This window comes from Dermochelys coriacea, chromosome 5 (genome assembly GCF_009764565.3).
Source record: "Dermochelys coriacea isolate rDerCor1 chromosome 5, rDerCor1.pri.v4, whole genome shotgun sequence".
Taxonomy (NCBI): domain Eukaryota; kingdom Metazoa; phylum Chordata; order Testudines; family Dermochelyidae; genus Dermochelys; species Dermochelys coriacea.
The window spans coordinates 105,164,809-105,190,357 of NC_050072.1; the positions used below are offsets into that span (position 1 = coordinate 105,164,809).

Here is a 25,549-nt window from a genome sequence, read left to right on the forward strand (position 1 = left end):
TTTAAAATGTCCAAAATGTATGTGACATCAAGCAGATTTGGCCAGTGCAGGGCTTCCTGTACAGAAGCTGTGATGCAGTGCGATCCTTTTGCCCTTGGGCAGTTGCTAGCCATTACTTACTGAAACCACTTTCAGTTTTGTATGGTTAATACCATATATCTTGGAGGTGCACAAACATTTCTCTGGTTTCTAATGCAATAAAAACCAACAGAAGATCAGTGGGAATTTTGAAGCTTTTTCTCAACTTTCCCAGACGTGTCTAGGGCTCTATCAAATTCACGGTTCATTTTGATCAATTTTAATTATAAGATTTTAAAAATGTAATTTCTGCTATTTATATCTGAAATTTCATGGTATTGTAATTATAGGGGTCCTGACACAAAAAGGAGTTATGGGTGGCGTTGCAAGGTTATTGTAGAGGGGATTGCAGTACTGTTACCCTTCTGCGCTGCTGCTGCTGCTGCTGGCAGTGGTGCTGTCTTCAGAGCTGGGCAGCTAGAGAGTGGTGGCTGCTGGTTGGGATCTCAGCTCTGAAGGTAGAGCTGCCATCAGCGGTACAGAAGTAAGAATGGCATGGTATGGTATTGGCACCCTTACTTCTGTGCTACTTTCTGCAGAGCTGGGCCCTCAGTCAGCAGCTGCCAATTTCTGGCCCCCCAGCTCTGAAGGCAGCAATGCAGAAGTAAGGGTGTCATGGTATGGTATTGCTACCCTTACTTCTGCACTGCTGCTGGTGGGGTGCTGCTTTCAGAGCTGGGTGCCCAGCCGCTGCCTCTCCATCGGCCCAGTTCTGAAAGTAGTGCAGGGATAAGGGTGGCAAAACCCTGATCCACCTAAAATAAGTTTGACCCCCTCCCCCCGCAACTCCCTTTTGAGTCAGGATCCCCAATTTGAGAAATGCTGGTTTTCCCCCTGTGAAATCTGTATAATATAGGGCAAAAGCACACAAGACAAGATTTCGCAGGGGGAGACCAGATTTCACAGTCCATGATGCATTTTTCATGGCTGTGTATTTGGTAGGGCAGTGTCACAATGATTAAGCGGGGAGAGAAGACTTAATACACTTAAACCATGTTAATGTTGGGGCCTAGTTGTCAAAAGCCTGATGTGGTAAAGATTAACTGTCTGGAGCTGTATCTCATAACTTAAAGCATGGAATGCCATCCAATTAGGGCTGTTGATTAATCACAGTTAACTCATGTGATTAACTCAAATTAATAGCAATTAAAAATCACTTAATCCCAGCTTTAATCATACTGTTAAACAATAGAATACCAACTGTAATTAAACATTTTGGATGCTTTTCTACATTTTCAAATAGATTGATTTCAGTTACAACACAGGGTACAAAGTGTGCAGTGCTCACTTTATATTTTTATTAAAAATGTGTGCACTGTAAAAGATAGAAATAGTATTTTTTCAGTTCACCTCAAAGACGTTCTGTAATGCATTCTCTTTATGGTGAAAGTGCAATTTAGAAATGTTTTTTCTTTGGGTGGGTGGGTGTTATATAACTGCACTCAAATGCAAAACTTTAGAGCCTAAAAGTACACTCAGTCCTACTTCTTGTTCAGCCAATCGTTAAGGCAAACGAGCTTATTTACATTTTTGGGAGATAATGCTGCCCGCTTCTTACTTAAAATGTCACCTGAAAGCGAGAACAGGCGTTCACACTTTTGTAGCTGTTACTGCAAGGTATTTACGTGCCAGATATGCTAAACATTTGTATGCCCCTTCGTGCTTTGGCCACCATTCCAGGGGACGTGCTTCTGTGCTGCTGATGCTTGTTTAAAAAAAATGCGTTAATTAAATTTGTGACTGAACTCCTTGGGGGAGAATTGTATGTCTCTCCACATTCTGCCATATATTTCATGTATTAGCTGTGGTGATGACCCAGCACATGTTCGTTTTAAGAACACTTTCACTGCAGATTTGAAAAAAATCTAAAGAAGTTAGAGCACTCGACCCAAGGTTTAAGAATCTGAAGTACCTTCCAAAATCTGAGAGGGACGAGATGTGGAGCATGCTTTCAGAAGTCTTAAAAGAGCAAGACTGGTATGGAAACTACAGAACCCGAACCACCAAAAAAGAAAATCAGCCTTGTGCTGGTGGCATCTGACTCAGATAATGAAAATAAACATGCATTGGTCTGTACTACTTTGGATCATCGAGCAGAACCCATCATCAGCATGGACAAACCCTCTCTGGAATGGGGGTTGAAGCATGAAGGGACACTTTGAATCTATAGAGCATGTAAATATCTTGCAACACTGGCTACAACAGTGCAATGCAAGCACCTGTTCTGACTTTCAGGTGATATTGTAAACAAAAAGTGGGCAGCATTGTCCTGCAAATGTGAACACACTTGTTTCTCTGAACAATTGAACAAGAAGTAGGACTGAGTCGACTTGTAGGCTCTACAGTTTTACATTGTTTGTTTTTGTTTTTGAATACAGTTATTTTTATACATTCTACATTTGTAAGTTCAACTTTCATGATAAAGAATGCACTACAGTACTTGTAATGCGGGAATTGAAAAATACCGTTTTTTTACAGTACACATATTTGTAATATAAAGTGAGTACTGTACACTTTGTACTGTGTTTAAATATATTTGAAAATGTAGAAAACATCTGAAAACCATTGATTTAAATATTAACAGCATGATAAATCACACTATTGACACGGTTATTTTTTTTAATCGCTTGACAACTCTATATCCAATATTACTCATACTATGCTTTCTGTTAATCTTAATGCAGTTGGTTTGTTAGCTATAAGGACTAAGAACAGTAGATTAAACAGACACACAAAACCATGCTAATATGCATTTGTGAAAATTGCTTTGCAGCACTATTTTGCTAGTAGAAAAGGAGTACCGGTGGCACCTTAGAGACTAACAAATTTATTAGAGCATAAGCTTCCGTGAGCTACAGCTCACTTCATCGGATGCATCCGATGAAGTGAGCTGTAGCTCACGGAAGCTTATGCTCTAATAAATTTGTTAGTCTCTAAGGTGCCACCGGTACTCCTTTTCTTTTTGCGAATACAGACTAACACGGCTGCTACTCTGAAACCTGTTGTTTTGCTAGTGGTGCCACTGACTACTGGCAGAGGAAGCTTAAACCCTCCCCCTTCTCCCCCCCCAGCAGTAATATATACTGGAATTGTAAAGATGGGAGTTGCCTTTTTCTCACCATTATTCCTTAAGTTTATGATAGGGGCATACATTGGTGGCCTACTTGTGAATTACAGTCCTCTTGATTTTTAGTATCCTATGGAATAGTGCTAATCAAATTGTGTTTAGAATGGCTAGTTCTGTGACACTTTTTAGGGGTACAGAAGGTTGTGTGGCACCTTGCTACCACCTTCCCTTAGCATGAGGGTGTCAAGTCTGTGCCTGTCAGGGGTCAGCTCCCTCACTCCACTAGCCATAGGCAACACAAGCATTCTCTCAGCTGATTTCGGCTCCACTGTGCCTTTGCAGGTTAACAGTAGATGCACTCCAGCCCCCAAGTGTTCCAGGTGCACCGCTCCCTCCGGAATGGCCACATCCTGATACTCTTAGAATATACAGATCCTCTGCTCTGAAAGGAACAGTACATCACAGCTTGCCACTTACACCTTGTATCACAGATCTGCCTATCCCACAGCATTTAATTTTTTTGTTTGTTACAAAAACAAGAATACAGTGGAGCTGCATCTTATGCAGGGGTTAGGTTCTAAAATCAGCGTGTAAGGTGAAAATAGTGTATAGTCAAAAAGAGACAGAAGAATGAGAATAAAAAAGGGAGACTACAACATAGTTATGCGCAAACCGTAGTGCCGCAGGGCAGTCAGGAGCATTGTCTATGATCAGCAACACTTTAAAGTCAAGTCCTTTCTCGTCGAGGTACCGCTTGACCTCTGGAATGAAACACTTGTTGAACCAATCCAGAAATAATGCTGCTGTCACCCAAGCCTTTTTACTTGATTGCCAGAACACAGGCAGGAGACTTTTTGTTCTTGCCTTTTAGGGCACAGGGATTTTCAGCCTTGTAGAGCAAGCCTGGTTTTATTAAATGCCCAGCCGCATTGCCACAAAACTACACAGTCACACTGTCTTTAGCTGCTTTGAAGCCAGGGGCTTGTCTTTCTGATTTGAAAATGTAAGTGCAGTTGGGCATTTTTTTTTTTTTTCCAGGAGAGTCCAGTCTTGTCAGCATGAAAAACTTGTTCTGGAAGAGAGCCCTTTTTCTTCTATGATTTTCTTTAATTGTTTGAGGTAGGCTTTTGCTGTCTCTTCATTGGCAGATGCAGCTTCACCAGTAGTCTGCACGTTTTTGAGGTTGAAGCAGTTCCTAAAACTGTTAAGCCAATCTTGGCTGGCTTTGAATTCCTTCTCATCAGAAGGTTGTCCCACTTCAGCGGGAGGTTTGAAAAGAGGCGTAGAGGCTAAGAGCCTTTTCTCGCAACGTATTGCTATCGATAGGCACATGTTTATGATTCATGTCCTCCAGCTGTAAGTTTAATGCCTTTTCAGCCTTCACTAAAGTCTTATCACACGCCTGGCTCGTCATCTCAGCAGTTATTGGAGCACTTGATGCCACGGCTTCATGGATTCTCTCTTGGGTCTTGATGGCATGTATGCTAGATTTGTTGAGGCCATATTTACGCGCCACGTTGGACACCGACATACCGTCTCTCAGTAAGTCCAACACAGCCAGTTTTTCCTCCAGAATTGGAACAGATCGCTGTTCAGTTGAGCACCAGATGAAGTAGTTGGCTTGTGTTTAGGGACCATGTTGTACAATAAATACGTATCTTTAAACACTAGAATCACATTCAGTGCGGCAAGATGATCACCGGATCTGCGGGCAGCGATCAATCCAGCGGGGGTTGATTTATCGCGTCTAGAGTAGACACTATAAATCAATCCCCGCCCCGAGCACTCTCCCGTCGACTCCTGTACAGTACTCCACAGCTGTGAGTTTTTTCTTTTTTGCTGAGCATGTATAGTTGAATTCCTGTAAGTTAAATGCATGTATGATGCGACTCTACTGTAAATAAAGATGCTCATAACTATAAAAATAAAGGAAACAAATGTTTACACATAAAAGAAAAAATACACATACTAGAGCCCAGATTTAACTAACAAGGTGCCATCTCATCTAATAAGGCACTGCTTACCCAAAATCCTTTGCAGCATTTTTTCAACCAGGATGACTGGCAGACCCTCCTTTTGTAAGACCAAGCCTGCTTGAAGAGTGTCACTGCACCCCTAAATATATTAGATGAATCTTTTTTTTAACCTGTAAATGGCAGTTTCCCCCTCTCCTCCCCCTGTTCACCTCTTTCTGTTAATTTTGTATCCTGAAGTCCCTGCAATCTCTTCATTAACATTTGACTCCATATGCAAATAGACTACCATTATAAGACACATAATACACAATAGTCAGCCAGGGAGATAAGTCTATCTTTTTGTCTGGAGGAACCTGTTTTAAGGTGTGTCATTTCTGGGTGACTTCACTTTAACTTCAAGTCTGTAAGTATGTAATTTCTAGTCTAGATATACATATTTTACAAATATTTTGACCATTGTAACACATGCTTTCATTAGATAGTTCATCAAAGGTTTCAGAGTAGTAGCCGTGTTAGTCTGTATTTGCAAAAAGAAAAGGAGTACTTGTGGCACCTTAGAGACTAACAAATGTATTTGAGCATAAGCTTTCGTGAGCTACAGCTCACTTCATCGGATGCATTCATCAAATGTCATGTGAGGTATGTATATATCAGACCCAGGTAATCCTTATGCCCCTACTATGCCCTCTGCTTGTTGGCATCAAGATGTCCTTGGGTCAAAGGCTGTTCTGATTATTCAGAATATGAACTGTTCTCTATGTGAAAGTGTTTCTTGATGAGTGTTAACTCCTCTCTTGATATCAGTTTCTCTTGTTTATGATCACTCTCTCTTTGTTCAGAAAGATCTCTTGATAAACACCATAAAACAGATTTCAGGGTTTTATACGTTAGTAACGTGACTGGCTGAATTAACCCTCAAAGTCCTTTAAAGGGGAAACTTCCTGAGTTCCCTTTACAGATCTTCCTCCAGACAATTCAAATGGAGGCAGGGACCTCCCGTGGAATGAGTCTTTGATCCTTCAACAGCTGCAACTCTCTTGGGATCTGCAGGAGTCCAGGTTCATCTCAGAAACCCTGTGCTTCCATGCCATATGGGGTGTTGGCTTTTTCCTTTTCCTGGTAACATGGTTCCAGTGAAGCTGTACTGCAAAACTGTCCCTTCAAGGAGGATCCTGAGGACAGTCTTTGGAATGTCTTTGTGCTCGCGTGTAAAACTTGTCCTCCCTCTGTACCATCCTCTCTTCCCTGCCCCCCTCCCAAAGAAGGGAATTAAAAGAGCCTTTTGTCAGCACTTTGGATTCCTTTAACTTTTCCTCAGTTACCTTCCTTCACGGCAGCTGCTGTTTAGATGGAGGATAGTTCTCTAAACTGTCTCAATTTGGTCAAATGTCTTAATGACCAAAGCTATTCCTTCTCCCTTCTCTTCCCTTCAAGGAGTCCTAGTTCTTGAGTGTATAAAATCTGGATAGAAGAAGAAATCTCTTTTTGACCTACTGTTAGAAAAATGTACTGAACAAACAAGCAGTTCTGTTCTCTTCTGTACAATCGCTCTAGTATCTGAGCACCTGAAGCTAATGTTAGTGAGCTTCTCTAGAGTTCTTGAAAGGGCATTTAGAAAGCGATCAGATTTTGAGATTCAGATTTCCAAGCATATTATATTATAGTCAGGGTGGAGCAATTTAAATCAAGGTGATCCAGATATTTTTAATAGTTCCATTGTAGCTTGAAATTGTTACTATTACAATTTTAGACTAGTTCACTATACAATTTTAGATACTCACTGGTAACATGGAAAAGAGTATCTCTGAATTTTCCAAAACTGTCATGAGCTGAATAACATCTAATTACTTCTGGGAGAAACCCACTTCCATATATTCAAAATCAAGTATTCATTCTTCTATGAAGTGGCATGTGATAAACCCCCACATGCTAGAAAATGACATGTCATACACTAACATAAAATTGTAGTTGAGTTCTCAGGCTTGAACATTTCAATAGCTTCAGCTGTTGAACATGAATTCCTTCTCTAGAATCAAGTTCTGTTTCTACTAGTTGCTATATTTGAAGGAACTCCTCAATAAACCTTTCAGAATATTGTTAGCTTCTAGCAAATGATCAGCATCCTCTTTTTTTTAATTTAACTATTTGTTTCTAAGTTCCTCACCATTTTAATCGCCCATGAATTAAACAGTGTTTCAATCTTAAACTATGACCAAGAAGCAGGCTTGAGGTTTAACTATCGAGCATGCATCTGTGCCTCTCCTGTGGTCTGTTTTTATTCTAGCATGGAGTTACAAGTTTTTGCTTAATCCTGAAACAAATTTTTAGGTAATCTTCAAAAGCATTCCACTTTCTTACTTGAGATATGACAAATATACAGCTGTATTTGGCAGCTGCAAAGTGGCTGTTGCTAAAGAAGTTAATCGTGTAAGCTCTGATCCCACAAATGGGTTCATGGAGGTCTCATTGGTATCAGTGGGACTCTGTGCAATCTCAGGGGCCTCACCCACACACATTACATCACCAGACCAAGGGCAGGGAATAGATAATGTGATTTGTTTCCCTTAAAAGTCTTTTAGGCAGTAACTTTTGGAATATATACAGAAAACCATACATACTGTGATAAAGTTCCTCCTCTGCCTTGGTGGGTCCTGTGCTTATTGGCTGATTTTTCTCACCTCAGAGGTTCACGGCAGCCCTTAGAATGGCCACTTTCGTGGCTCAAATCTGCCATTCACTGAGTTAGTCTCATCACTGGCAAGCGTGGGGGAAAAGGAAGAACAACAATCCCTGCAGTCTCTGCTGATCCACCTAGTGGATTGGGGAACAGATCAGAGACCTTCCCCTCTGGTGAACCCACAGTCCAGTTCAACTCCTCTGGTTCAAGTAAGGAGTTGGGGGGGATAGAGGGATAGGGGGAACCCAGGCCCACCCTTTACTCTGGGTTCCAGCCCAGGGCCCTTTGGATTGCAGCTGTCTACAGTGGCTCCTGTAACAGCTGCGTGACCGCTACAACTCCCTGGGCTACTTCCCCATGGCCTCCTCCCAACACCTTCTTTATTCTCGCCACAGGACCTTCCTCCTGATGTCTGATAATGCTTGTACTTCTCAGTCTTCAAGGAGTACACCTCACTCTCGGCTTCTTGCGCCTCTGGCTCCCAGCTCCTCGCATGCACCACAGACTGAAGTGAGCTCCTTTTAAAACCCAGGTGCCCTGATTAGCCTGCCTGAATTGATTCTAGCCGCTTCTGATTGGCTGCAGGTGTTCTAATCAGCCTGTCTGCCTTAATTGTTTCCAGAAAGTTCCTGATTGTTCTAGAACCATCCCTGTTACCTTACCCAGGGAAAAGGGATCTACTTAACCTGGGGCTAATGCATCTGCCTTTTATCACTCTCCTGTAGCGCCCGCCCACTTCCCGGATCCCAATAGGATCACTCTCCTGTAGCCATCTGGCCTGACCCTGTCACAATACCTACCCTAATTTTCTTTCAGAACTTCCTCAGCTATATCAGCTGTATTCCATCACAAAACTAGTCCCACGTATATTTTATTTTTTTTATTAGCGATTGCAGTTGATATTGCTAGCCACGTGTATTAATGTATTACAGAGAAACAGCTCCCTTCTTGGGAGTTATTGTAGTACGTACAGTTAGACTTGTGAATGCTGTGCTACTTGTCTATATTCATATGCAGTACTTCTGAAGATGGTTAAGGTCTGTCTATATGAGGGATATTTTATACTGATGTAATGACACTGGTTGTATATTGGTTCAGCACTGGAGGTTTTCATTAGTGTAGATATCCGTTAAGTAATACTATTTATAAATATTTCAAGTGTAGTCAGGTTCAGTCTCCTCCTTTTTAAAATACTTCAAGATGCCTAGCCGCAGCAACTCAGTTGGAGAACTGGCTAAATCATTTCATGTTTCTTGACCCCATGAACGTTCAGTGTATTGGAAGTTGGTGGTAACACAAAGCAGATAACCTGGATATATTTTAAGTTCCTGATTGAATTTTGGTGTTCTCAAAGCATGTTAATGATAGGATAGGCCCTAGAACGAACTTGATTTAGATGGATATATAAAATGATGCTCGTTAATAGGAAAACATGTAAATAGAAAGTCTGTAGATAATTAGGAAGACAGATTGCTAATGTTAATGTCACTTGCTTTTTAAGAGACAAAATGAGAAGGGAAGAACTAGCAACATATAAACAAAAATCTGAAAAAGCTTTAAAGAAATCAGTGCTAAATGACTTTATGCACCTTAACTTTGGTACAATTTATAAAATCTCTCTGCAGATATATTAACTTTCACAAAATATAGCTTGACTGTACTAACTAGTTGCCTGACAACTCTGAAGAGCTCTGAGTAAGCTCAAAAACTTGTCTCTCTCACCAGCAGAAGTTGATTCAATAAAAGATACTACCTCACCCACCTTGTCCGTCAGTCTGAGGCAGTAGTGCCAGTCATAAGTTAAAAAAAAATTCTGACAGAGTACTACTGAACCCTAAGTCCTACCCCATGTTGCACAAATTTCTTAAAATTGGGCAGTTGGCTTTCATGGACCACCTTCCCTCCAGTCAGGCATCTCAGGGCTGACATTCTTATGAGTCATAAAAATCAGTATGGACAAGGATTTTCCTTAAATTTAATATAGTTTAGCATCTGGAAACTCAACCACCATGGGACCAGGCGCTCTCCAGCAAGTGTTCTACAGACAACAGCTCAGGATCCTCAGTCCCTTGTAAACCAAATCTAATGTGCTTTTTGGGACCTGTGCTTCACTTGAATGTTTAAGAGCTTCTGGCTCTCTCCAGGATACTTGCCTCTGTCTCATGCTATTGTATGCTCTGACTTCCGCTCCTAACTGTCTACATAGGGCATCTCAAGATTTGTATAATTTTAGTTCAAATCATAGCAATTTGTGGGCTGCGGTAAGAGCATTGTGGTACTGAATGAGACAGTTTGAGTAAGTCCAGAAGGCATCTGCCACACACGGCCTGTCTTGCTGAATGCAGTTTGGTTTTTGGCACTCCCCTCCCAGGAGAGAAGGTATTGAAGGAAACTAAATGTTTCTAGTACCAAGCGCACAGTATCAGGTGGCTGCTATTAAGCTGGTGGTGTTGAATACCTAACCTGTAGGCTGGATCTGACCCACTTAATGTGTTATGAGCCATGTGATGGATTCAGCAGAATCTGGGCTTTTGGAAGAAGGGTTGACGCAAACCAGAATTCTACAGCTGCTATTTTCACTAGAATTGAAGCACCAGAAATCTTTCCCTTTCCTTTCAGCTAAAAGACGGCTGGAACTACACTGCTGCACAGTAAGCAGAAGGGTGAGGTAGCTTGATTTGAGGAGCAAGATGGTTTTGGAGGGGGAAAAAATTACAGTACTAGAAGCCTGCAGATACAGAGGAAACACTTTATAACTTCAGCCATGTTGTACTAAAATTTCATTTGTTTTTAAATTTTCCATGATTTGTTTTAATGTCTAGTACTTGCAGCATAAAATTCTCACTACTATATAATTTTTAGAGGACAGACCAACACTGGAACTGCTTGGAACTGAATAATGTAGTATAGTTGTAGCTGTGTCAGTCCCAGAATATTAGCAAGATAAAGTAGGTGAGATAATCTTTTATTGGACCGTATCTCCACTGCTACAGTGATCAACACCTCCCATAACACACCTTTCAAGATCCATGGATCCTACAGATGCCTATCGCAACATGTGGTGTACCTCATCTCGTGCACTAAACTCTCCAGTAACAACTATGTGGGTGAAACCAGACAATCTGACTACACTTTTTTGAATGAACTCGCTTGGGAAAATGAGACGGAAAACACCTTATCGCCTCTGGATGAATGCTTCTTACAAAGTGATCACTCTTTCACACTATCCTGTCCTCAAAAGAAACCTGCACATGCTTTCAAAAGATGAGCCTGGAAGCTTAAATTCATTACTCTGCAAGACACTACAAATCATGGACTGAACACGGACAGTGGATTTATGGCTTATTACAACAATCTGTAACCCACTAGCCCCCACTTTTTGCCCTAGGACTGCAGACTTTTTGCCCTTTTAACTGCCCACTGGATGTTGAATGGTGCCTTTGCAATATATGTTAACTATTTATGCTAAACAATCTGTTTCATCTTGCATTTTGCTGTGTATTTGGGAGTACATTTCCCAGATCTAAAGAAGAGCTCTCTGGCTCAAAAGTTTGTCTCACCAACAGAAGTTTGTCCAAAGATATTGCCTCACCCACTTTGTCTCTCAAAACTGAATAAAGAATTTCAGAAATATTAAGTAAAATCCTTCTAAGGGGACACAACTTCAACTGAATTATGAACAGCACCTTTAGAGTGCTTTTAATTAAGCAAGCCCTGTTTAAAAATACTTGGAACAAATGAAACCAGTGTAGTGCCACTTTTTTTTTTTTTTCCTCATAAAACTTAAGATTACTACTTGAACTGAAACTGAATTAAACACCTTGCATTTTCCTTTATACATCTGAGGAAAATTTGCTTTTAATAGGATTACATGGAAGTAACATTACTGAAACTTATGAAGTGGCTTTCCGTTAAAGGGTTATCTTTTCAAAGCTATATTGAACACACTTACTACAAGGAAAGTTTGATGCTGTTTGTGGCTGTAAAAGCAGTCACTTGGAATGAGAAGCAGTGCCTTGCTTTTTGCTGAATTATGGTAATGTAACTAGCTCAGTGAACACTCAGGTTTATTTTCAAGAGCTATTTTGAATCCTAGCTAAATTAAAGTAAAAGGAATATTAGCTGAAGATATAGTAACTCTGACAGATCTCAAGGGGTTTAAATAATTTTCCAATATGCAACATCTATTACAGGATAAGAATCTGTGTGGATCTTTGTACTCAGTACAGTCCGCTAAGAAATCACTTGTTAGGGCGCTTTGGGTAGAGGAGGAATACAGCAGGATGACTTTTTTAAATTACCAATTTTAATCATGCCTTAAATTAGCAAGCGGGAAACCATAATGCAGATAATTCACTTCTAATTTTGTTTTTGTGCTCCAGTTCTTTCCCTAATGAGTTGATTGTCATTTGGTTATTAAAATACTAGAACATACTGATTTACAACTAAATATAGCCTTTACGTTTAAATTTGGTACTACTTTTTGCTAACCAGGGGAAACATTAACTATACATTTGTTTAAGCAATTAAAGCTTAAAATATATTTAGTCAGATTTAATTTTTAGTTTTGTTTAGAAAATGGTTAACTTTTCTCATGACTTGTATCATTTAGGTAGAAATTTTTAAATGCACAAGAATGGCATTTTATTAAATAAAACTACCTTAAATGTGCTGGACACAAAAATAAAGTTATTGAAACAGTGTCTCATTTAAAACTAAACAACAAAACATTATCTGTAGTTTCTCCTTTTTGATTGCAATGTCTTTCAAGACATTTTACTAGTAGATATCATCCTCACACCTTGTTTTCCCCTTCCAATCCATGAATTGGAATAAAAATAAGCTTCTTTTGTTTTTTTTCAACTCCCAGTTGGTTTCTCACCTTTGTATGAGCTTGTCATTGAATTGAACTAGTTGAATAAATTGAAAGAAAACATGTTCTGCACCGGCAAGGAGAGATTACTGTTGTTTAAAACTGCAACAAACTCTGTTTCCCAGGTACTTAACTACAGTCTTCCATCAATTCCATGGTTTGACTTTAATTAAAACTTTGACAGTAAATTGATTAAATAAAAACAGTGAATTGAAATGACTAATGCATTATAGTAGGACTGTCAAGGGATTTTTAAAAAAAAAAATCTCTAATTGCACAATTAAATCACACTGTTAAACTATAGAATACCATTTATTTAAATGTTTCGCTATTTTCTACACTTTCAAATATATTTCAATTACAACACAATAGAGATAGTATAATGCTCATTATATTTCTGATTACAAATATTTGCAGCGTAAAAAACAAGAGAAATTGTATTTTTCAATTCACCTAATACAAATACTGTAGTGCAATCTTTATCATGATTAGTTGAATTTACAAATGTAGAATTATATACAAAAAAAATTTATTTTTGAATGTAAAACTTTTTAGAGCCTGCAAGCCCACTCAGTCCTATTTCTTGTTCAGCCAATCGCTCAGACAGATAAGTTGGATTACATTTGCAGGAGATAACGCTGCCTGCTTCTTGTTCACAGTGTCACCTGAAAGGGAGAACAGGCATTCATACGGCAGTGTTGTAGTCGGTGTTGCAAGATATTTACATACCAGATATGCTAAAGGTTCATGTATCGCTTCAGCCACCATTCCAGAGGCCATGTATCTATGCTGATTACCGGTTCTGCTCAAGAATCAGCCAAAGCAGTGCGGAACGATGCATGTTCATTTAATCCTGAGTCAGATGCCACCAGCAGAGGGTTGATTTTCTTTTTTTGGTGGGTCAGGTTCTGTATTTTCTGCATCAGAGTGTTGCTCTTTTAAGACTTCTGAAAGCATGCTCTACACCTTGTCCCTCTCAGATTTTTGGAAGGCACTTCAGATTCTTAAACCTTGCATTGAGTGCTGTAGCTATCTTTAGAAATCTCACATTGGTACCTTCTTTGCTTTTTGTCAGGTCTGCGGTGAAAGTGTTCTTAAAACAAACATAGACTGATATAACATGTAATATACACAGAATGTGGGTAAAACAGAGCCAGAGACATACAAATTCTCGCCCAAGGAGTTCAGTCACAAATTTAATTAATGCCTTTATTTCTTCTTCGAGTGCTTGCTTATATCAATTCCAGTTAGCTGTGTACGTGTACGGCTGTCGGAAACTTTTCCCTAGCGAGCTATCCATCAGGCTGGCTGTGGAGCCTTTTGGAGTGGTGCTGGTATGTCGCTCTATATACGCTCCCCCCCCCCCCCATTGCCTTCTTACTACCAGTGACGGTTGTTGGAACAGTGGTCTCTTGCTTACAAGTGTCCCACTAATCCCTGGCTCTTCTGCTAATCTCTGTATATAGTTACCCATTACTAGTTAATAGTTCTTACTTAGTTGTTAGTTGTAGTCTTTAGTGGTTGCGGGGGCTTCCCCTCCAATAGGTGTCCCATGGGGCATGCCGTCCCAGGGCTTCAAACCCTGTAGTTCCTGCGCTAAGCCTATGCCCATGTGCGACCCCCACCCCCCCCCAACTCTCTGGTGTCTGTGAGAAGCCCATCATCGGACAAGTGCAAGGTTTTCAAGCCTTGCACCAGGAAAGAGAGGGACGTTTGCCTAAAGCAACTCCTTTTGGAGTCAGCTCTCCGTCCGCAGCAGGACCCCGCCCTGAGCACCTCGGTGTGGAGCGCTCCTCCTGCGGTGCTGTCTGCAGTGCTGAGAAAGGACTTGGCATGCCAACCCAGGAGCTGCCATTCCCAAAGGCCACAGAAGTCTTCTCCCCGGCATCGCTCTTGGTCACTGGCTGCCCGTAAGAAACAGGCCAAGGGGAACCCCCCCCAGCGGCCTGCCACAGACACTGCACCCCCAGAAGGGGACGGTGTAGGGAACGGGCCTATGGTCGACAGATCCTCAGGCCAGGCACAGTTGTCACGGGCTCCTGTCTCCCCAAGAAGCCCTGCTCTCCTGGACTCACTGTGGCTGCATGTGGGGGAAGTTATGATGCCCTCCACTCTGGACACCTTTGCAGCTGCTAGGGGGCTTATGGAGATGACCGCGCCCAAGTCTCCAACTACGTGGCCTCCGCTCCCTCGATGCACAGCACTGTCCAGAGGCAAGCCTGCCATGTTCGGCCCATCTGCCCCCTGCTCTGGGTCCCGGCACTGCTCCTGTGGTCCCGCACTGGTCTGACTTGCAGCACCGGTCTGACTCATGGCACTGGTCTCTCAGCCCTGACCATCAGAGCCACTCCCGCTCAAGGTGGTCATCGGAGGATAGGTCGTGGTCCTGCTCAAGGTCCAGGTTCCGCTCTGTGACCTTGCAGCACTGCTCTCAGCACCCGCCTCAGCCTGCACCTTCCAGTGTTGCTCCCTACTCCCAGCACTACTGTCGCAGCACCGCTTCACATCCTGCCGTCGCTCCTCACAGCATCCAATCCAGTCCATCGGAGTAGGATGCCTTTCTTGTGCAATCTCACACTGCTCCTCTTTGGTCATCCTACTCGAGATCCCCCTCCCTCCAAACAGGCAGGGCATCAGGGGCGTTTTGAGGACCAGATCAGGGCCAGGGAGCCTAAGGTAGGACTCTTTAGCACTCCAGTGGCAATTCTGGACGCCTAGGGTGTACCATCAGGCCCAGGGTGCCTCTTCTGGCGTCCCTTCACCTTAACATTTGGGATCTCGCCTCCCAGAGGCGACCTTCAGCCACTCACCCCAGGACCCTCCACAAAACCCAGCCCCACATCCGTCTGTGGAGGCTACCTCCAGTGGCCATAAGGACCTGTCCCTGAGGATCCAGAGGCCGCCACGGAACCGGTCCTGCCATCTCCTGATGAGCCGGTGGCAGCCACTTCCATGTCTGTACCACCACCCATGGACTACAGGGCCCTGCAGGATCTCATCCGATGGGTGGCCCTCAATATGAACCTCCAGATGGAGGAAGTGGTCAAAGAGGAGGACCCTATGGTGGACGTCCTGGCACCAGAGGGGCCCTCTAGGGTGGCCTTATCCCTTATAAAGACTATTAAGTCCAACTCCAAAACTATTTGGCAAACACCTGCCTCCATTCCCCCTATGGCCAAGGGGGCTGAGCATAAATACTTTGTTCCCACTAAGGGATATGAGTGTCTCTTCACCCACCCTCCTCCCATGTTCTCTTGTGGTAGAGGCAGTGAATGAAAGAGAGACAAGGTCAGCAGGCCCCCATGCCCAAATCAAGAGATGCTAAATGGCTAGATTTGTTTGGAAGGGAAATTTACTCCACGGGGGCGCCTCTCTCTCTCTCAGGATTGCTAATCAACTTGCGATCCTGAGTAGATAAAACTATAACTTGTGGTCCTTGATCTTTAAATTTTAAGCTTGCTTCTTCCTTTGAGTCACGAGTGAAGTGGGGGGGGGAGGCATTGCTGAGAGGGATAAGCTGTTGTCTGGAATTCCCTCCAAGGCTCCCTGGATGCTATGGACTCGGCAGTGCGTACTCTTGCATCCAGGATTGCAGTGAGGCATAGTGCTTGGCTCCAATCCTCTGGTCTTCCCCTGGAAGTTCAGCAGATCATACAGGACCTTCCCTTTGATGGCCAGGGCCTATTTGCTGAACAAATAAATTCCAGACTGCATAGCCTAAAGGACTCCCGGAACACGTAGTCCCTCGGCATGCACATTCCGGCGACCCAAAGGAAGCCCTTTAAACCACAGACCACCCAGCAGCCGTCTTCTTCTCCCCCCCCTCCCCCCCAGGCTGGACTTCTCCCATAAGAGAAGCAGATACAACTGATGCAAGCTGTCACGTCTTCCCTTGGGCAGGGCCAGGGGCAACCCAAGCCCTCTCCGGGCCCTAAGCATCCCTTTTGAAGGTGTGCAGGAGGACAGATTTACCTGTCCACAACCTGGTTATTCATCCTCCTTTCCTGAACAGTCTATCCTGCTTCTACTGTGCATGGTCCCTTATTACATCAGACAGGTGGGTGCTCTGCACGGTAGAGGCGGGATATTCTATCCACTTCTGCTCCTTCCCATCCCCCTTGCCAGTCCCTCTTCAGGGACCCCTCCCACGAGCAACTTCTTGTCCAGGACGTCCAGGCTCTCCTCACTCTAGGAGCAGTGGAGGAGGCCTCAGGAGCTCAAAGGCAAGGGTTTCTACTCCCAATACTTTCGCGTCCCCAAAGCAAAGGGGGGCCTCAGGCCCATCCTGGACTTGCGGGAGCTCAAGTTCGTAGTCAGCTAGAAGTTTTTCATAGATACTAAGGTCAGAAGGGACCATTCTGATCATCTAGTCCGACCTCCTGCACAGCGCAGGCCACAGAATCTCACCCACCCACTCCTACGAAAAACCTCACCTATGTCTGAGCTATTGAAGTCATCAAATCATGGTTTAAAGACTTAAAGGAGCAGAGAAGCCTCCCTCAAGTCACCCATGCCCTATGCTACAGAGGAAGGCGAAAAACCTCCAGGGCCTCTCCAGTCTGCCCTGGAGGAAAATTCCTTCCCGACCCCAAATATGGCGATCAGCTAAACCCTGAGCATATGTGCAAGCTTCACCAGCCAGATACCCAGGAAAGAATTTTCTGTAGTAACTCAGATCCCATCCATCTAATATGGTCTCCCTAAGCACAATAATCCTTTCCCTAGACCCAGGAGACTGGTACACTGCCCTCAATATGAAGGACGCTTATTTTCATATATCTATCACCCTGGCTCACAAACAGTTCCTCTGCTTTGTGGTGAACAAGGTGCATTATCAGTTCACAGCCCTCCCATTTGGGCTGTGCACAGCACCTCATGTCTTCACCAAATGTATAGTGATTGTAGCAGATTTTCTCTGCTTCCAACACGTCCCTGTCTACTCGTACCTGGATGACTGGCTCCTTTGAGGCCACTCCAGTCAGCAGGTAGAATCACAGGTGCAAATAGTCAGACACGGGCAAATGATTAGGTATCCTTCTCTATGTCAACAAATCTGTGCTGACCCCTAACTCAAAGGATAGAATTCATCAGAGCATTTCTGGATGCAACTCAAGCAAGAGACTAGTCAACTGGCCTTCTCACAGATGATCGGCACTCGTTGCAGCTTCCTCACCACCATGGCAAGGCAGTGTCTCAGGCTGCTAGGCCATATGGCATCCTGCACTAACATGGTTGAACACACCAGGTTACAACTCAGGCCCTTGCAAGCGTGGCTTGTGTCTGTGTATCACCCAGGCCGCAACAGCCTAGACATGGTGCTGACCATCCCTCAGCACACCTTTGATTCCCTACAGTGGTGGCTGGATCCCCGCACTGTGGGCGCCATGGTTCCATTTCACCCTCCCCAACCCACTTGACTTTGGTCACAGACGTGTCCACAGTGGGCTGGGGAGCACGTCTTGGAAACCTGACAACTCGGGGCTTATGGCAGGTAGAGGAACTGGCTCTACATATCAACATCAAAGAACTCAGGGCAAGCCGCCTCACCTGCCAAGCCTTTCTGTCTCACTTGCAGGGCCACCATATAGTGGTATTGACGGACAATACCACTGCCATGTTTTTATGTAAACAGGCAAGGCGGAGCCTGATCTGTCAGGAAGCCCTCCTACTGTGGGAATTTTGTCTAGCGCACTCCATCCTTCTCCAGGCCTCATACCTGTCGGGCGTTCAGAATGTGCTGGCGGACAGCCTGAGCAGACGTTTCCTTATGCACGAGTGGTCGATTCACCCGGATATCATCCATTCCATCTTCTACAGTTGGGGGTTTCCTTGAATCAACCTGTTTGCCACACAGGCCAAAAGGAAGTGCCCAACCTTTTGCTCCTTCAGGAGCCACAGTCCAGGCTTGATCACACATGCATCCATGATTCCATGGGCTGGTCAGCTGCTATACGCCTTTCTGCTATTCCTGCTTATCCACAAGGTGCTTCTCAAAGTCCACAGGGACAAGGCGGATGCCTTTCTGGTGGCCCCAGCTTGGCCTCACCAGTGCTGGTACCCCACTCTCTCATGGATTTGTCGGTCTAGTCACCGATATGGCTACCTCTCACTCCCGACCTTATTACACAGAACCATGGTCGCCTCCTTCACCCAGACCTTCAATCTCTTCATCCCATGGTCTGGAGAATCTATGGCTGAACCAGGAAGATCTCGCCTGTTCGGATCCAGTGAGACATCTACTAGAGCCACATACAGGGTGAAATGGAAGTGGTTCTCTAGCTGGTGCACCCAAAGGCAGGTGCTCCCGTTTCAGGCTCCCATCCCTTGAATCCTGGACTATCTTCTGTACCTGAAAGACTAGTGTCTGGCATTTGGTGTTCTCAAGGTCCACCTTGCAGCCATCTTGGCTTTTCACTCGGGCAATTCCGGGCGTTTCGTGTTCATGCACCCCATCATGGGATGTTTCCTGAAAGGAAAAGATACATTTCTCTTTTCTCTCCTACTCCCCCCATGAAGCCCCATCTCAGCCTGGGACCTTAACCTGGTCCTCTCCTGCCTCATGGGCCTTCCCTTCAAGCTGTTAGCTTCTTGTTCACTCCTCTACTTCTCTTGAAAGGTTGCCTTTCTGGTAGCTATCACCTTAGCACGACGCGTATTTGAACTACTGTAGGAGCAGGATTTTATATTTGTACTGTAAGAATTAATGTATGTCTTGATTTCATCCTGCTAGCCCTCCCCATTTGAATAGCAGAAAGGAATGACCCTCTGGGACTATGAAATTGTTTTCCATACGCATTATAATTAGGACCTGTTATAAAGTTTAGTTAATAAGAGACAGGATTTTTTATTGTCTTGTTAATTAGATTAAAGGAATGTTGAAGGCCTGAGCACAGTGTAAACTGTTTCTGACCACAAGATTTAGTGAAGTTTAATTTCTCTCTTCTCTGTGAGAGACTGTGTGAATGAGGAATGCATGCATCAGGAAAAGATAAGGTATGAAGGCCATTGTTGTAGCCAGATGGTCAAGGAAGGAGGAGTGAAGAGACTTCATGACATTAGAAAATCATCAATGCGCATCCATAATGGAGGAAGGGCAGATTGACAACCCTGAGGGGAAGGCTGGCACCCCTAAAGCTAAAGACAATTGATTAAATCGAAACCAGGACAGGATGACCCTCTCAAAGGTGTTTAGAAATGTTAACACCAATCAAAGTGTAACCGGTCAGAAACTGACACAGCAAAATCCATAGACTTCAACAGAGGGGAAAAAAACTATAAGAACAGGGTGCTTGGCCATGAGACTTTGGGTTCATCTTGCCACACTCCAGGAGTATCAGATCGTGACCGACACAGCCCTGCTCCCCTCTGTGACCAATCTGGCTAGCCACTAGATTGATCCAGACTCTGGACTGGTAACTATAAACATCAACTGGCAGGACTCTGTGTGAAATTGAAAAGCATATGCTAACTGTTGTGTTTACAATAAATGCGGCATTTTGCCTTATCCCTCTTATAAGATCCTATTGTTGTTATTTTATTAGTGTAACATTACGGGCCCTCACCTCTGAGCCTCTGTACACTATCTTTCATAAAGACCATGTACAGCTTAGAGTAGACCTCATCCAGCTTTCCTCCCCAAGGTCCTGTTTCCATATTAACCAGGACATCTTCCTGCCAGTCTTCTATCCAAAACCACACAACAGCCCTCACAAACAAGAGCTGCACTCGCTGGATGTCAGGAGGGCCCTCACCTTCTGTGTCAACTTCATGAGGTCGTTTGCAAAACAACCCAGTTGTTCATTGCTATGGCAGAGCGGATGAAAGGTTTGCCAGTCTCTTCCCAGCGGATCTCCTCCCGGATTACGGCATGTATCCGCACTTGTTATGACTTGGTGAAGGTTCCTCCTCTTGCCATCACACCTCGCTCCACGAGGGTGCAGGACTCGTCAACAGCCTTCATGGCCCATGTACCTCTCCAGGAGATCTGCAAGGCTGCGACATACTTCAGTGCATACTTTCACGTCACACTACGCCATCATCCCGCAATCTAGGGCAGAGCGGTACTTCGGTCAGCAATACGTTGACTCCAACCCCACCTCAGAGCTAAGGCTTGGAAGTCACCTAACTGGAATTGATATGAGCAAGCACGCAAAGAATTAAAAACAGTTACTCACCCTTTTTATAACTACTGTTCTTCGAGATGTTGCTTATATCTATTAGTACTAGTAGCCGCCAAGAAAGAACTGAAGGGGGGTTGGGCCAGCAGGGTCGTTTATAGAGTGCCATACCAGCGCCACTCCAGGGGGCTCCACAGCTGGCCCAACAGATAGCTGCTAGGGAAAAGTTTCCAATAGCCGTGCACGCGGCATGTGCACACACCTAACTGGAATAGATAAGAGCAACACATCTTGAAGAACAAATTACAAAAAGGGTGAGTAACTTTTTTTTTTTTTTTTTTAACAAGCATCATTAGCATGGAAGCATGTCCTTTGCTTTTCCTGTTCTGCTCCTCTTTATAACCACTTAACTCCTGTTTCCACAGCCATGTCCATGCTATTCTCCCTGGTGCTCTAATAGCAAGACTTAAGGCTCATCTGAACTTGAGTTGGATAAAAATTAAACATGCAACAAATCCTTTGTGAAGAACAAGGAAGAAGACAGTCGCCATCGTTATCGCTCTTTTATATCTATTAGTACTAATGATCAGAAGTAGTTCATTACTTTTACCTAGTCTGTATGGAGGGGGAGGAGAGTAGCAGGAATGCTGTCTCAAAAGGGCAGTGATGGCTTTTTTTGGGTGCTAATGCCAGGCATGCTTCTGATCTGCCGCTCGCTCGTAGATTAGTTGACTTTTTTCTCTGTGGGAAACAGAGTGACTGTCCCTGGCAACAGTCTACAAAACTAATCCTGGATAGTTTGAGAACTTCTTGTGGCCCAGAAAAATAACTAGATAAAGGCTTCTTGTCAGCTACAACAAACACTAGCTAACTGGTTCAAAGTGGAAGTGTGCTAACTCTCTGATAAAACTTACTACCTACTTTGCTATAGTGCTTTAGGACTTTTATCAGATTTTTTGGGGGGGGGGAGAAAAGGGGGTAAACAATTATGGTTCACTAAAGCTTGCTCACACACACACACACACACACACACACACACACACACACACACACACACACACACACACACACATAATATGGGAAAATGTTCAAATATAAAGGAAAGTTATCTTTACACATTTCCAGTCACTCTTTGACTATATTGATAACCCTTAAGAGGGGAATATAGTTCACCCTAAGGAAGGGCAGTGAAGCTAAAGAAGTTTGATTTAACTCCATAGCCTGGGCTGGTGGAGATATGGCACCTAAGAATCATTTAACATTCTGTACCATGAAGCTGTTGTATAGCAATTCTGCAGTTTTGCTTGGTATGGCTTGCAGATTGTTGCTCTAGTTGACAAATATTGTTAACCTCATTTACTTCTCGTATTGGCTCACAGAAATTTAGAACTACTTTTAACTAGTTATTCGAGCTATAAAGTTATCCTTATCCAAGAGATGGTGTGGTCAGAAGTAGTAGATATGGCAAGTGGAAGAAGTCTGTTTACCCCCTTGAGGAAATTGAATCCATTGCATCAGCAGGGTGCCTACAAATACAGATTCCTTTCTGTCTTAAGAGGTGCATTCAGTTTAACACGCTTTTATACTTGGCTCACCATTGGAGGCGGGGAGGGGAAGATTCTTCTAGAGAATTCATTACATCTTAATCATTTAGTTCAATATACGTTTTCTTTGGGCCTGGCTACACTGGAAACTTCAAAGCACTGTTGCAGGAGCGCTCCCACAGCAGTGCTTTGAAGTGTGAGTGTGGTAGCACGTGAGCGCTGGGAGAGAGCTCTCCCAGCGCTTCTGGTAATCCACCTCCATGAGGGAATTAGCTCCGAGCACTAGGAGTGCAGCTCCCAGTGCTCAGAGCCTGTTTATAATAGCGCTTTAAAGCACTCTGACTTGATTTTTCACACTCCTGAGCCAACAAATTAGAGTGCTATAAAATGTAAGTGTAGCCAAGCCCTTTATCTTGGAAAAAACTTAGAAACAGAAACTTGCCAACTCAGTTATAGCAGCCACTGTAGCTATTCACTGAAACGTTTGCAGTGAGTTTTGACCCATTGTCTCCATCTCCCCTTGCCTTTGTGTCTTTGAAATGCTAATAAAGACTTCAGGAAAGGAAGAATCGTCTAAAGGGTAAATCTAATGTGGAACATCACCTGTAAGGAAACCTTTACCCCAGGAGTTCTCAAACTGTGGGTTGGGATCTCTTGGGGAGTTGCGAGGTTATTACATGGTGGGTTGCAAGCTGCCAGCTTCCACCCCAAACCCTGCTTTGCTTCTGGTGTTTATAATGGTGGTAAATATTTTTAAAAGTTTTTTTAATTTATGAAGAGGGTTGCACTCAGAGACCTGCTGTGTGAAAGGGGTCACCAGTATAAAAATTTGAGAACCACTGCTTTACACCAAAGAACAGTTCAATTTTCTACTGAAGTTCATCAATCACAGAAATGTAGGTCTGGAAGGGACCTTGAGAGATCATCGTGTCCAGCCCGCTATGCTGAGACAGGACCAAATATACTTAGACCATATATGACAGTTTGTCTAACTTGTTCTTAAAAACCTCCAATTAAGGGGATCCCACAGCCTCCCTTGGAAGCTTATTACAATACTTAACTATCCTGAAAATCTTTTGACTGCAAATTCTTTGTCCTGCCTTCAGTGGATGTGGAGAACGATGGATCACAATCCTTTTCATAATAGCCCTTAACGCATTTGAAGACTGTTATCAGATCTTCTGTCATGTTTTCTCAAGATTAAACATGCTAAGTTTGTTTTACTTTCCTCAGAGTCAGGTTTTTCTAAACTTTTTATTTGTTGTTGCTCTCCTCTGGACTCTCCAATTGATCTACATTTTTCCTAAAGCGTGACACCTAGAACTGGGACCCAATACTCCAGCTGAGGCCTCACTCCTGTTAACATACCACAGAATATTAGCCTTTTTGCACCTACATCACATAATTGACTCACATTTAGTTTGTGATCCGTTATAACTCCTACATCCTTTTTAGCAGGACTACCACCTAGTCAGTTATTCCTCCTTTTGTAATGGTGCATTTGATTTCCACCCCCCCCCCCCCTTAAGTGTAGAACTTTGCATTTGTCATTGTTGAATTTTATCTTGTTCATGTCAGGCCAATTCTCCAATTGATCAAGACTGTTCTGAATTGTAATCCTGTCCTCTAAAATGCTTGCAACTCCTCAGCTTGATGTCATCCACAAATGTTATAAGTGTACTCTCCAATCCATTATCCAAGTCCATTAATGAAAATACTAAATAATACTAGACCCAGGACAGAGCCTTGCGGGACCCACTAGATACACCCTCCCAATTTGACAGTAAACCATTAATAACGCTGAGTGTGGTCTCTTTCAACCAGTTGTACTAGTAATTTCATCTAGACCACGGTTCCCTAGTTTGAGACTGTCATGTAGGGCTACAGTAAGACTTTAATAAAGTCAAGAAATGGTGCATTTACTGCTTCCCCATATCCTCTAGGCCAGTAACGTTGTTAAAGAAGGAAATTAGATTGATTTGGCATGATTTGTTTGTGGTAAATCCATGCTGGCTATTCCTTTAAAATGCTATTACCCTGTAGAAGCTTAAATTCATTGTTTAATAATTTGTTCCAATATTTATCCACGTTCAAAGTTAGGCTGGCTGGTTTATAATTCCTAGGTCCTCTTTGCTCTCTTTTTTTAAAAGACAGGTTCTATGTTTTCACTTCTCCAGTCCTTTGGGACCTCACCCATCCTCCATGAATTCTCAAAGATAATTATGGTTCCAAGATTGCTTCAGTTAGTTCCTTAAGTACCATACGATGAATTTCTCAGACTCTGCAGATTTGAATACATTAATTTCCACCCCCATTCTCGCTTGAGTTTCTTCCCCTTTGTTGTTAATATTGTGTTAAGCATCTACTGACAAATGACTTTTGTAGAGACAAATGAGGCAAAATAGGCATTAAACACCTCTTTTCTTGATATCATTTGTTACTGGCTCTCCTTCCCTGCTAAGTAGAGGACCTACTCTTTCTTCATCTTTCTCTTAATGTATTTATAGAAGCTCCTTTTACTGGCTTTTATGTCCCTTAGTAGATGTAAGTAATTTTGTGTCTTAAGGCTTGTCTACACTACAAATTAGGTTGACTTAAGTTAGGTCGACTTACAGCCACTGCAGCAATTAAACTGGCTGTTGGTGTCCACATTACCCTCTCCTGCCAGTGGTGTATATCCTCGCTAAGAGCACTTCCTTGTGATTGAAGTGAGGCACTGAAAGCTGTGAAAGCTCATACAAGATTACATTTCTGATATAGGATAAAAGTTTTTTTTTTTTTTTATTTCCGTGACTCACTGGGAGTAGTCCAATGAGGGTAGTGTTCTAAGCCCTGCCTGTCTTAGGACCCTGTGAGACAGGCAGTTCCCCCTGCCCGCCAAGCCAGCCCCCCCCCCACGCCTGCAGGGGGGCTGCGTAGGGCCCCAGAATAGCTAGGGATGCCCCTGGCCTAGAGAGTCAGCATTATGCATGCCCAGTGGTGCCTATGGAACTTTTTTAACTTGAAAACTTAGATGCCGAGTTTAGGTGCCTACAGGGTTGGGCTGGGAGTTTCGTGGATTACAGTAGAGCCTTAAACTGGGATTTAGGCATCTAAATTTAAGCTTTAGGCACTTAAGTGCCTTTGTGGTTCAGGGGCCATAGTTCTTAACTGGCGAGTTAACAAGACTCGCTTGCTAAATAAACCCATATGTTTAACACTTCTGGTCTTAAAGAAA

At 43.3% G+C, this 25,549-nt stretch overlaps 1 protein-coding gene across 3 annotated transcripts in view; it reads left to right on the forward strand.

Annotated features, from left to right (window-relative positions):
* Positions 1 to 25,549, forward strand: part of UHRF2 (ubiquitin like with PHD and ring finger domains 2) — a 195,213-nt gene that overhangs the window by 8,546 nt on the left and 161,118 nt on the right. The window lies entirely within an intron of this gene.